This window comes from Cupressus sempervirens, chromosome 8 (assembly GCF_028749045.1).
Source record: "Cupressus sempervirens isolate cs-2001-9-10 chromosome 8, ASM2874904v1, whole genome shotgun sequence".
In the NCBI taxonomy this organism is placed as follows: domain Eukaryota; kingdom Viridiplantae; phylum Streptophyta; class Pinopsida; order Cupressales; family Cupressaceae; genus Cupressus; species Cupressus sempervirens.
The window spans coordinates 467,870,492-467,884,459 of NC_143125.1; positions in this window are offsets into that span (position 1 = coordinate 467,870,492).

Here is a 13,968-nt window from a genome sequence, read left to right on the forward strand (position 1 = left end):
ACAAACATTAGTTGTATGTCCTTTCTTTCCACAATGATGATAAGTAGGTTTAGAGTTCTTACCTTTATTATTTCTTTCATCAGTAGATTTGGATGATTCTCCTTCTTCAGTGCTTGTGTAGCCCAATACTAATGTGTCTTTACTGGATCTTGGGAATTTTAGTAATTGCCCAAAGTATTTGATGGCTTCATTTGGCTTGTTGAATCTTTCAGAAAACTTGTTCTCTCTTTTTAGGTCATTCTGCAACTTCAATGTAGTTATCTTGATATCCTTGACATTCAACTCATGATGGACATTCATCATTTGGATTAAGGTGTCCAATTGTAAGTTTGAAATCCTTGACAACTCTGCTGATTTTTCTTCCAATCTATTTACAAAATTCTTTTGTCTTCTTCAATCATGGCCTTGTCTTCAATGACTTTCTTCTTTTGCTTAGTTACCTCACATAACAATATTGCTTGTGATTCTTGCTCCAACTTGAGATTTTTGATTTCTTCATCTTGTGCTTTGTTCTTGTCCATGAGATTTGCAATTGTTGCATCAAATTCACAAGAGTTTTCATCTGTGAATAACTTTGTGGTGTCAATCTCCATATATTGAGTGTCATTTTCATCTAGAGAAATCTCTTTCCTTCTTTTTATCAAACTTCTCAAGGCATCTCTAGCTTTGTCCAATTGTTGTAGTAAGAGATGTATCTCAATCTCCTGATTTTCAATAGTCTTTCCCAACTTGTAAACTTCCATCTCAAGATCTTTTCTCAAAATTGTAAAGCTTCTCCTAATGAGAACTTAGCTCTAATACCAATTGTTGGAAAAAAAAATGGGAAATGTATACTTATGAGAGGTTTCGGGGGGGGAGGAGTTGGGGGGGCAGGGGGTGTGTGAATTAGAAGTACTAAATTCTAACCAATAAAAATTTCAACTTTAAAACAATGTATGCATAAATATATTGAAATAAAATGTAAAGTAAATGCATCCACATAAACACTTGACACTAGATATGATTACCCAAAAACCCTCCAATGAGAAGGTAGAACTAGGGTGGTTGACACCCACAATTCTTCACTACTATAGCAATAAATTTCACCTGTTAAGGTTACATGATTTAACCATTCTCATGATCTACCCTATGAAAGGCTTGCCCTATTAAGGCTTAGAAAAGATTTTTAGATCCTACCCTATTAAAGGATTTTAACACCCTATTAAAAGTGTGCCTAGCTAAAGGACTTTAGAACACTCACTTGAAATGTCACCCTATTAAAGGATTTCACAATGACTGTTAAATCAACCTTAATACAAAGGATTTCATCCTGCTAATATAGTTGTTAGAAAGTACAGTAGAATGTTTGATCTGATACACTTATAATTTGATATTATTGATTTTAGATATCAATTCAGTTCATCTCGATCCTCTTAGATTTGATATGAGATTGTTGTAACCTTGATCCTTTGTTCTACTAACCAATTCTACAATTCTATCCTTCTTCTAAGTCACCTTCAACCTAATCAATTCACCCTTTTCACTTCATTCAAATCTTCACTAGCATTACCTCCTCACATGCATTCATGCTCAATTATGGGGCTTTGTCTCTCTTTAAAAAGACTTAGGTGGCTTAGGGTTAGGTATGAATCTATGATTGAGATTCATCCAACTTTTCTGCTCAATTCCTTCCATTTTTCTAATTGGTTGCATGTTGATCGGATAGGGAATCAAATTGATTCGATCTTATCTTCAAAGCTTCAAGATCTATCCTTATGTTGGCTTAAAAAATGGTTTACATAGTTGTTTGTGTCATCACAAACAACTAGGTCAATTATGTGTTACTTGGCACTTGTTAATACTAATGCTCAACACATACTATAATTCTGTCTGGCTTAACGCTTGAACTTGCTCAGCATCATCAGTTCACTTGGCACTTGAAACTTGCTTTGCTCTATCTATTTTCTTGACACATGCTATTTACTTAGCACATGAGTGACTCAGCACTCATTGCAACTCGACATCTATACACATTATACTCGGCATATGTTACTAGCTCGACATGAACTCAGTAAAAGGCTTAAGTGTGTTGACACTCAATTGTCAAAACTAATTCTGAGACCAATAGTGACATGGTGGTCCTAGTGGTGTGGTGGAGGTCTTGATAGTGATATGGCAATCCCAATAGCAATGTGTTGGGAACTAGAGAGAGCTGCCTGGAAAGTGAAAGACTGGTAGTCAAGAAGTATAAACTAGTGCCTTTTTCAACAACAAGATGAAGAAAAATACAATGACGTTGCAAAAGGTAAAAAGAACCCCAAAAAAGACCTACGGGCCTTTTTAAATTTTTTTTGTCTTGTAGTGCATATAGGAGACCATACGACCTTATGGAAAAAAAAATGCCTCCCAGATCAACGTTGTCCAAAATGGACAAACAGTATATGGAAACAAGGGTTTTGACACCTTCTAGATTCATTTGTGAAGTTTGTTTGGCCTCAAACTCCTCTAAAAATAGTGACCCCCCTATTTTCTCAAGAAATACCCAAGAAAACTAAAATCTAATCTATCAAACCCTCATTCTCCTTTTTCTTCAAATATTGAACAACCTATAATAGATCTAGCTCTGATACCATGAAGGATTTGAGAAATACACAAAAAAAATCCACAAAACCCTCGAATACCTACATGTAGAAAACATGTCACAAAGAAGAAAAAGATAAGAAGAGGCAAGGGGTTGCTCTAAAAATATGCAAATTGTATTCTCAGAAAAAGAAAAGATGTAGATTATTACAAAAAGATCAATCCTTATAAAAGGAGATCAAAACTTGAAAGGGTTACCTAAAAAGTTACAAAGGGTAACCTAAAAGGTAAAATCTATTTAATTATTAAATAGAGAATGCAAAAGGTGCATAAAGGGAAATATTAAGAAGGGAGAAAAGGTAATTAATTAATTAAATTAAATTAACCTTTTTCTCTAACAATTGTCTCTCCAATGACTGATTTTCCTCAAGAAAATTTGCATGTAGTTATGAAGAAGCAAATGCATATGAAAACTAAAACAAGCCATGACTTTTCTCCAAGAATTCACTTCAAAATTTCTTCCTCATGCTTGTGGAACCATACAATTTTAAATCTATAATAATGATCTTTATCTCGATCCTGATATATAGTGAGACATGGAGTCTTACTTTGATATATTCTTGACTTCATACGACTATAATTAGCCTCATGATATATAGTGAGACTTTTCTTTTAAATAAAAAAATCTAACTAGCATCAATATATTGATGCATCCTTCTATTAACGGTATGACTATCCAATCAAATCATCTCTAGTAGTCATTGACATTTTGAAATATCCTATCATTGAGGATATGACAGACCTGTCGAATCATCTTTAGCATTCATCAATATTTCGATGCATCTTGCCATCAATTGTATGTAAAACCCATCAAATCATCTTTGGATGACATCGATATTTTGAAATTACAAATTAGTTTTCTGATGCCACCATGTGATAATGATGGCAATAATTTTTGATGGATATTACCATCACTAAATCAACAGCCATGTTGTGTGTCAAAATTGTGATTCCATTTTAGCTGCAATATTTTTTCAACATTTTTGAGTCACAATTTTGATTCCTAGGCATTGAAAAATAGGTCCAAATTTACTAGTGTGTTCATGTCAGAGACTCCTCCTCATCTTTGCCAATCCATCGATCATGGAGTTACTACCGTGATGGCTATTTCAGAGCCATTTACCGAGGTATGAAACAATTTTCATAGTTTTAGTTATTATACATAATAATTAGTATTGAAATTTCAAATGGTATTTATAAGTATGATCAAGTGATTATATTGATTGAATTGTTGTAGGACCTTTTTACTCATGATCCTCCATGAGCCTTTGAGGTGGATGTACAAAGTGACTATTTGATAGTGGTAAGAAACTAAATAATTTTGTGTGTACATATATTTTATTTCAATGTATAACACATATTTTATTTCAATGTATAATAATTATTGATTCATATATACTTTGTTTGTATCAGCTCCAATTAGAGAGGAGCCTAAACAAGAGCACAAGTGAGTGTGTGAGCAATACCCCATCATCCAAATCATCTCCCTCAACCCAATGACCAAAGACCTCTAGGGATTTTTTTCTGTCCCCTTGTAGGAAAGAAAAGATATAGGAATGGACACATGTGTAGGCATTAGTGGACATATATCTTGGATTTTATGTTAATGGACATATTTGACATACATTTGATGCATATATGACATTTTATATTTGATGTATGACATATATTTGACGCATGACTAGACTTACAACTTTGATGCATCGGTTTGTTCATGTATGACATTATTGGTTATCATAATATATAACTTGTTTTTCTTGTTTACATTTTAAGTATTTCATGTATTTTATTTTAATGTAATTTTCATCCAAAATAAGGGTAGAAATCATTATAATAAGCTTTGAGAGTATATTTTGACATGTAAATAAGGAAATGATATTAATTTGTATTTAGATTGTACAAGTTTTGAGTACTTTTGATTATGAGTAACTTATTTAGAGTTTTTGTTGGGATGAGAATAGTGAAACTTAAATTTTTACTATTGTTATACAATTGATATTGAAGTTTGACTCTTGAGTTGGCTGCATTATATAAATGTCTAAGCTTGAATCTTAGTGTCATCATAAACATGTCAAGAGTTTATATATGATTTATCTTCAAAGCACGCAAAGACTTGAAATAATTTTTTTGATTTATTCATGGAATTTGATATCAATATTGCTTGCTTATCCATCTCTTCGAGAGCTTCATTCATGGAAACACATTATATATGCTCTTCTTATGATTCATATAGCTATAGTTGTTTATTTTCTCTTGGATATATTTTGTCTATCATTATCCTAATGCAAGGCGCCTAACAACCCTTTTTTTGGATTTGTTTTCATTGTTGATTCTTTGAGTCTTGTTTTCACTCTAGCCAAGTTAGGATGGTATTTTGGTGTGCTTAGATCAAGTTGGTTAAACTAAGCCTTGTTTAGGTATGTGCAAGCTAATAAACACTAGGGGGACACAAGGTGGTCAAAGTGGGTCAAAGTTCATACAAGTCATTTGTAAGTGGTATATGACCCAACTAGGTCCTAAATAGTGATTTTGCATCTTTTTCAAGTGTTTGGACTCATAAAATGTCATGTTGGTTGATTAGGATCCCAAATGCCAAAAGTTGCTAAGTTGTCAAGAAGTTGCTCAAATGGGTCTAGGGGAAAAAAAGAGGCATATTGGTTATCAGGGGGGAATATTATGTCAAAAAAAAATTATTGAACCTATTTGGTTCTATTCAAAAAGGTTTCAAAGGTCTAGAAGTCAAAAATGTAAAAATTGCAATGTGGTTAGCAACTTTTAAAAGTTGCTCCACAACATTTTGTGAAACTTTTTAGTTATGGCGTGGAAGGAAGGAAATATGGTTGGTTTAACTAAATTCATGCCTTGGGAGATCCTATAAGACCTAGAAGACAAAAAATCTACTGGTTGGATGTTGGAAAAGTTCATTCTTGAATTTGAATACAAACGTTTTGTTACATTTCCTTTAATAATTTTTGGATTTTGCAAATCAAGTTTGAGATAATGGATTGAACATTGAATTTTTACCTTGGATTAATTTAGTTCATTTTTGTACAATAATTTTCCCTTTATTAAACTTTCCTTTAAGTGTTCATCTATTGAGGTTTTAGAAACTCTTTTGAAAACACCCTGTATGTTGGTCCTACCCAGGCAACCTGCACAAAAATGACTCTCTCATGAGTTCCCACCATGGAATCATCATGTAACTGAGGGAAATGGGAGAGGAAACATTGTACATAATGTATCATAAATCTTGGGCCCTAAAAATGGAGTTAGCTAATTTTCCAATGATGCCCTAGGCAAGTTTTGGATACTTGGCTAGGGAATTACAGTGTTGATTTGAGGAGTTTGGGGTTTGCATGTAGATGGAATTTTAAACCAAATTTGGAGAAGGTAGAGAGATGAGAAACTATGCTTTGTGCCAAAGGAGGCCTCCCCAAAAAAACATTCTATACCCCTAGGATGTCATCTTCAACTTCTTATATATTTTTCATTCTTACCAGTATCGACACACAATATTTAGTGACTCTTAGGGTCAATTCCATTTGGAATTCCTAAGAACATTTGAGTAGTCAATGAGCCAAGAAGATATTGGGACCAAGATTTACCTAGCCACTTAGAGCTAACAAAGTAGACAATTTAGTCCCATGATGAACAATTAGAGAGATTTACGAGTTGGTGATTTTGTACTAGCCAACACTACAAGTTTCAGCATCACTCGAGATGGGGCCACAAAATCAAATGGAATCCAATCTCTAAAAAGAGAGATAGGTTATTTTAGGTGTTGAAAAAACAACCCTATAGCACCTAGAATTGCATCCATACCTCGTACGAGCTCTAAGATATTCCCCATCAAATACTATTATCCTAAGGTATTTATTGATTCTTAGGGTCAATACTGTTTGGCATAATCGAGAATGTTCAAGTAGTCGATAGGATTAGATGAGCTTGGGACTAGGATTTACCTAGCCATTAAGAGCTAACAGAGAAGAAAAATTGTTCCCATGATGAATGATGAGAGAGATTCACTAGTTGGCAACCTTGTATTGGCTAATACTACATGTTTCAACATCACTCGAGATGGGGCCCAAAATAAAAATAGAATCCAATATCCTCAAAGAGTGAAAGTTTATTTTTGGTGTCAAAAACATGATCCTATAGTACCCAACATTGCATCCATACCTTGCACGACCTCTGAGATATGCCCCATTAAAGTTCACTACCCCATGGCATTTATTGACTCTTAGGGTCAATTCCATTTGGCATGCCTGAGAATGTTCAAGCAATCAACAAGATGAGATGAGCTTGGGTCTAGGGTTTACTTGGCCACTCCAAGAAAACATAGTAGACATTTTAGTCCCATGATGAATGGTGAGAGAGATTCATCAGCTGGCAACTTTGTATTGGCCAACACTACAAGTTTCAGCATCACCTGAGTAAGGGCTGTAAAATCAAAATGAAATCCAATCTCTTCAAAGAGAGATAGGTTATTGTAGGTGTTGACAACACAACCTTGTAGCACCCAACATTACATCCATACCTTGCACAAGCTTTGAGATATGCCCCATCAAAGTTCGCTGCCTTATGGCATTTAGCGACTCGTAGGGTCAATTTTGTTTGATGTGCTCGAGAACATTTGACTAGTTAAAGGGATGAGATGATCTTGGGACTAGGATTTACTCCACTACTTAGAGCTAACGAAGTAGATAGTTTGGTCCCATGAAAAATGATGAGAGAGATTCACTAGTTGAAAACTTTGTACTGGCTAACACTACAAGTTTTAACATCACCCGAGATGGGGCCACAAAATCAAAATGGAATCTAATCTCCTCAAAGAGAGAGAGGTTATTATAGATGTTGACAACATGACTCCGTAGCACCCAACATTACATCCATAACTCACACAAGTTCTAAGATATGCTCTATCAAAGATTTATGTGCTATGGCATTTAGTGACTCTTAGGGTCAATTATGTTAGGCATTTCTAAGAATGTTCAAGCAATCAACATGATGGGATGAGTTGGGGACTAGGGTTTACCGAAACACTTGGAGCTAATAGATAAGACAGTTTGGTCCCACGATGAATGGTTAGAGAGATTCACTAGTTGAAAACTTTGTAGTAGCCAACACTGCAAGTTTCAATATCAATCAAGATGGGGTTGAAAAATCAAAATAGAATCCAATCTCTAAAAAGAGAGAGATTATTATAGGTGTTAACATCATGATCCTTCAACACCTAGAATTGTATCCATACCTTGCATGAGCTTTGAAATATGCCCCATCAATGATCACTACCCTATGACATTTAGTAACTCTTAGAGTCAATTCTACTTGGCATGCCCAAGAATGTTCAATCAGTCAATGGGATGGGATGAGCTTGGGACTAGGGTTTACCTAGCCACTTGGATCTAACAAAGAAAAAAATTTAGTTCCATGATGAATACTGAGAGAGATTCACTAGTTGGAAACTTTGTATTGGCCAACACTACAAGTTTCAACATTACTTGAGATGGGGCTGCAAAATCAAAACAAAATCCAATCTCCAAATAGTGAGAGAGGTTATTGTAGATGTCAAAAAAATGATCATGTATGCTTAGAATTTAATCCATGCCTTGCATGAGCTCTGAGATGGGCCCCATCAAAATTTGTTGCCCTATGGCATTTAGTGACTCTTAAGGTCAATTTTGTTTGACGTTTGGGGTTTTTTAAAATGTTTTGGTTTTTACCTAATTAGGCTATAATAAGAAAGTCTTGGATAAAAAGTCCATGGTTGTAAAGGAAAGACACCATTATGTATGCCTAGGCCACTTTGTGTAAGTTATAAGCAAAAGTTGCTAATTAGGAACAATTGGGTCTTTTTGAGTTTTTGATCAAGAGAGCCTAGGATTAGGTTTTTTAGTTCATTTTAAATAATTTGGAACCTTTTCCAAGTCCTAGATGTGAAATATAGTGAAAATTGCAAAAGTTGCACTTTTTGTGCAAAATTGTAAATTTGCAAAGTTGTAAAAGTTGATTAAAAATGTAACTTGGTTAAAAAGAAGTTATAAATATTCAAATAATAGTTTTAACTACTCGAATAGGAATGGGATTGATAAATACCTCATTTTTAAAGTCATAAATGGCATATGGTACGGATTGAGAGAAGTTGCAATAAAGGATTTTTAGTTTTGAAGTAATTTTCACTGGTTTTCTACACTTTGTTTATACAATACAGATTGGTAGGGTTAATATAATGATTGTTTGAAGAAGATATTGGATCCACCTTTTTATTTTTTAAGATTTCATCCTTTTATGTGGAATATTTCTTGAGATATTCAAGTTTTAGTGCAGGTGAGTTTGTAAGACATCAGTTTTGAGTGAATTGTAAGAATGGACCCATAACTATGATTCATTTGGATTCTTTCTCATGGCCTCTTGGAAAACTGAATTTATTTGGATCCCGTCAATGATTCTGAATCCTCAAGATTGGGCAAGATGTTTTGCTTTTTTTTTCTAACCAGCCCTAGGTCAAGTACCTAAGAGGAATTGACCTTTTGGATGTGATGTTTGGAGTATATTAGGAGAAAGAGACTTGTTGGAGGGATAAGTGTATGGGAAAAAGTTGGAATAAGTTTGTTAATCATTCTTGAGCATTGGGTGTGTTTCCATGAACCCATTTTCCCTAGGTTTCTTTGTAAACCAAGTCTAATTTGGCCAATTAGGACTACATTTCTTAGTGAAGGAAAGGGAGTGTTGGAGTCGAATTGAAACTTGATGCTTTGGGAATAGATATAACTTTGAAAAGGGTATCTAAAAACCCTAACTTATTTGTGTGCTTCTTTAAGACTTTTGGAAGTAAGACCCGATAATAAGCCTTGATGATGATAATTTTCTATATAGCTTCAGTATGTATGATCCCTTTCCACGTGATGTGAATGTATGCTCACTTGAAATAGTGGGCTTGATCCTCTCCATATTCCTCTTGGCTAGATCTTTGAAATATTCTATCAATTATTTAGATTCACACATTGGATTCTTTCTTCATTCTCTATATCCATATTGTCAATTATAATGCGTTACCAATTTACATATTAAACGTATGATCATTCCATCAAATAGTTTGTGACCATCCCTTAAAAAATTGAGCATCTCCATAGTTGCTCTTTGCTATACAAAGTGGTCTTGGATATAGCTTGAGAAAAAGATCATTGGTTGAGGCCTTTTGAGAATTTGGGGGAGGAATTCTAGGTTACATTGACTTGATGTAGAAACAATATGAGCTTTTAATCCTTGTGTCAACATGCATTTGCAAGTGAATTTTGACACTTCACCATTTGGGCTAACCTAAACTAATGCACAAAATTTATTTGGTATTCTATCAAATAGTTGCTTACATTCTCTTCACGTAGCATGAATTATGCATTCATAGATCTTTCATGACTTTGAGCAACCCGATGCATCTCCTTGATTTTGAGGTTGTGACGAAATGTTTGTGGCACTTTGTACTATGTAAATTTGATTCAATGTCCTTGTCCATAATTTACCAGACGCTTCGCATTAATCTATCCTTCTCTTCTATCAAGCTTCAACATTTGATATCCATAAGTGTTATCAAAATCCTTCATCCATCTCATGAGCCAAGAGAAATTCCTATTTGATCATACTTATGTGTATATGTGATCCGTGATCTCACAATGATGTGTCTTACTTTTGGAAGACATGGACCTTAGCTTCTTTGTTTTCTGCATTGACACCCCATCAAGAAGCTTGTGAGCACTCTCCAACTTTTGTGACTGATATTGCAGGTTTAATGTGTGACATTTGTCATTTCCAATTATCACCACTTAGACTAAAAAGGTTTATGTTATTTCACATCCACAACCTTCTCTTTGTGACCTGTGACCTTAGAATTTTGATTCTTTCCATAGAGATGTGGGATAAAGAAGTTGATTTCATACCCAAATCCTTTTAACCTCTTTCCAATTATGGCTGCTATTGTGGTTTCACAACACACACCCCATTTCTCTTAGAAATGGGGACCCCCTACTTTTTTTTTTATCTTTCCAAATCCCTAGTCTAGGGTTTGAGTGTTTTTTAGGGTTTTACCTAGTGTCTTTGGCCAAACTAGGTCCTGACCTGAAAACCTAGATTTCAAAAACTAAGATTCTAAGTGAGAAAATCAAAATTTCTAAGGAAAAATGTGCACCTAAGTTAGTGATCAAAGCACTTCCTTGTTGGAAGTGCACAATAGTACAACTATGTACCTCCAAGAGGTGTGATAAGCCCTAGGTTTATAAAACCTAGGAACTCCACCTATCTCTCCACTTCAATCCATCTTTTGTGCTCCCTGTAATGCCCTGCTTGGGAACCCAAAAGAAATAAACCTAATATGTTACAAAGTTTACTAAACTATTTTTTTAAGAAAGTTTAGACAACATCAAAGTAACAATAATGTGGAAGAAATATATACATGCACATAAAGAACACATAATCAATTAGAAATATAGTTTCAATTCCTCGAGGGTTCCTTCACATTAAGTCACATTTAAGAAAGTTTTGTTGATAAGTTTAAGTCTCAATTACAATGCCATAATCATAAAATGAATAAACACATACATAGTCATATAAGAAAATACATAAATACAAATAATAATATGGAAGCACATCTAATGAATAACATCCACTACACATGTCACAGGGTATGCAAAAATAGATACAAGTACATCAATATGCAATACAATAGCCCGTAGGATCTCAAAACACATAATACATCGATACACCAAATAAATAGAAGTCTTCAAGATAAGAGGAACAATGATAATGATACCATTGACCCAAATGGTAAGAATACACTACCTCCCAACCATGTGATCACCTAATCAAGCTCCCACTCCCACCATGTAGGAGAGATAATGTACGATCCACACATAGATAATCAAATCATAAAATAATCCTAAGCAAGGAATCCTAATAGCCAACACTAACTTAAGGGTAACATAAACTACTCAAGAAGAAGAGATAATAAAAATCGAAAGGACACTCATTCTAATATTAACATCTCATACCAGTCAACATACAAATACCAAGACCCAAAATATATAACCACCTTGAAATCAATGTCAAGTGTCACAAACAAAATGACTAATAGATAACAATTGTCATCAATAAAAGTAAACCACCAATCACTAACTCCAACAATAAATACACCACTAATGAATAACTGATCATTCATTAATAAAATTCAACTATAAACAATAAATGACATCCAACCAATGAGAAATAACTCATAATAAAAGTATCATCAAAAGTAATATCCAACAACTACACCACTAGAGGCAAATATATATATATATACATATATATATATATATGGAGACTCAGGTTACATACTATGGAGTATCATCACATGAGCCAACTCTAGAGTTACCCTGGAAGTCTCTCAAGACCCTTGTCCCCTATTGACTCTATGCGGAACCAGAATACCCTCTCATGATGATGAAGAAACTAGTCATACCTCTCAAAGTATCATCTCCATCTCATCCTTTGTCTATACAAGCACTCAAGGCATGGACGAGAAAAAAACTCTTACTTATCTTTTTAATGTATCTCAAGGAAAAGGGCTAGGTAAGATATTTTAATTACTATGTTATCATTTATTACACAACTTACAATGAGTTACCTTGGTAGCCACTTTGGGCTTCGGCCCCCATTGCAAGCCACTCTCCTAGACATGCACCTAGACTACCTTCCCAAAAATTGTAAATCACAAAGTGTCTCATACCACAAAAAGTAATATTGATCAAATTTGGTTCTTTAATAGGCAACCCAAAAAATAACATTGGTTCTCAAAACCCAAGTTCTAAAAATTGCTCAATCTTTTTGTGTATATAAAATATCATGCAATATTATCATATTATTAATTTAAATAATCTTAAATCATAAATAATTTAATTGATAACATAAATGTATATTATTATATTTAAATATTGATATTAATTTTAATTTCTAAAATATTAGTATGACTTTTATTTAAGTCTAATATTAATATTTATTTTTCCTTTAATTCATAATGCAACTAAAGATAAAATTATAAATTTAATTAATTATTTGTAATTTTCTCATAAAGTCAAATAGTTATTAACTGAATGATTAAAAAGTGAACTCTACCACAACTTCTCTTAAAATATAATAAAATTATAAATATTTAGTTATTAACTTCCCTCTTGCATTAATAAATATTGAATTATTTATATGCAACTAAGAGTTTAATTAGATTTAAAGATTCACTAATATTACTAACATTCACTTTAAGTAAATGAATAATATTTATTTTAATTTTTAGAAATTAATAAATAATTTTAAAATTTTATTTTTAATTAACTAATTTATTTTTAATTAACTAATTTATTTTTAATTAATTAATTTTTAAAAAATAAATAAATTTAAAAATTAAATTATATTAAATAAAAATACTTATGAAGTTAGTATTTTTGCATATCTTTGATCTCTCAAATCATGCAACTATATTATACTTATTTTTCTATTTTTAGCATATATTTTTTCACATGCAACCCTACTATACTTAGCCTTCTATTTTTAGCATATTTATTTTCACGTGCATGTAACCATACTATACTTAGCTTTCTATTTTTAGCATATTTATTTTCACATGCATGTAACCATATTATGCTTAACTTTCTATTTTTAGCATATTTATTTTCACATGCATGTAACCTTACTATACTTAGTTTCCATTTTAGCATGTTTGTTTTCGCATGCATGCATAAGTTTAGTTACAACATGTTTTCCTCTCAATTAATCTTTTCCCTTTTTTCCAATAAATTTTACAATTAAATTATTTTAAATATAAGAATAATATTTATCTATATTTAGAAAATTCATGATAATCTCATGGTTCTAAAGACAAATTTAAAGTTGAAACTATAATTGTTCAATTTATTATTTTCTTCTAATTTTGAATAATCAAATTTTCATTATATTAGAAAGGGGTTTATAAGAATATAGTCATAATAATTTTTTACAATTTTTCTATAATTTTCTTCAGTCAAGTTTTCTTGATTAATAAGTTTTCTATTTTTTTTAAAAATAAAAAATCTACAACATAATTATTTATTCAACAATCAATATAGTAAATTAATAAGCAATATGCAAACACCCAGGATGACATGAAGCAAGCAGATCTTTTAATAAAATTTTACAATAAGTTTTCAAACCTTTCCTCAAAACCACAGCTAAATTCTAAGACAATCTGTGAATGCATGCAAATCCAAATCCTCTAAAACTTTCAACAATTCTTTTGGTCCAATTCTGAATTTTGCTCTCCAAAACCTGTGTATCTAGAAATGAGCTCTA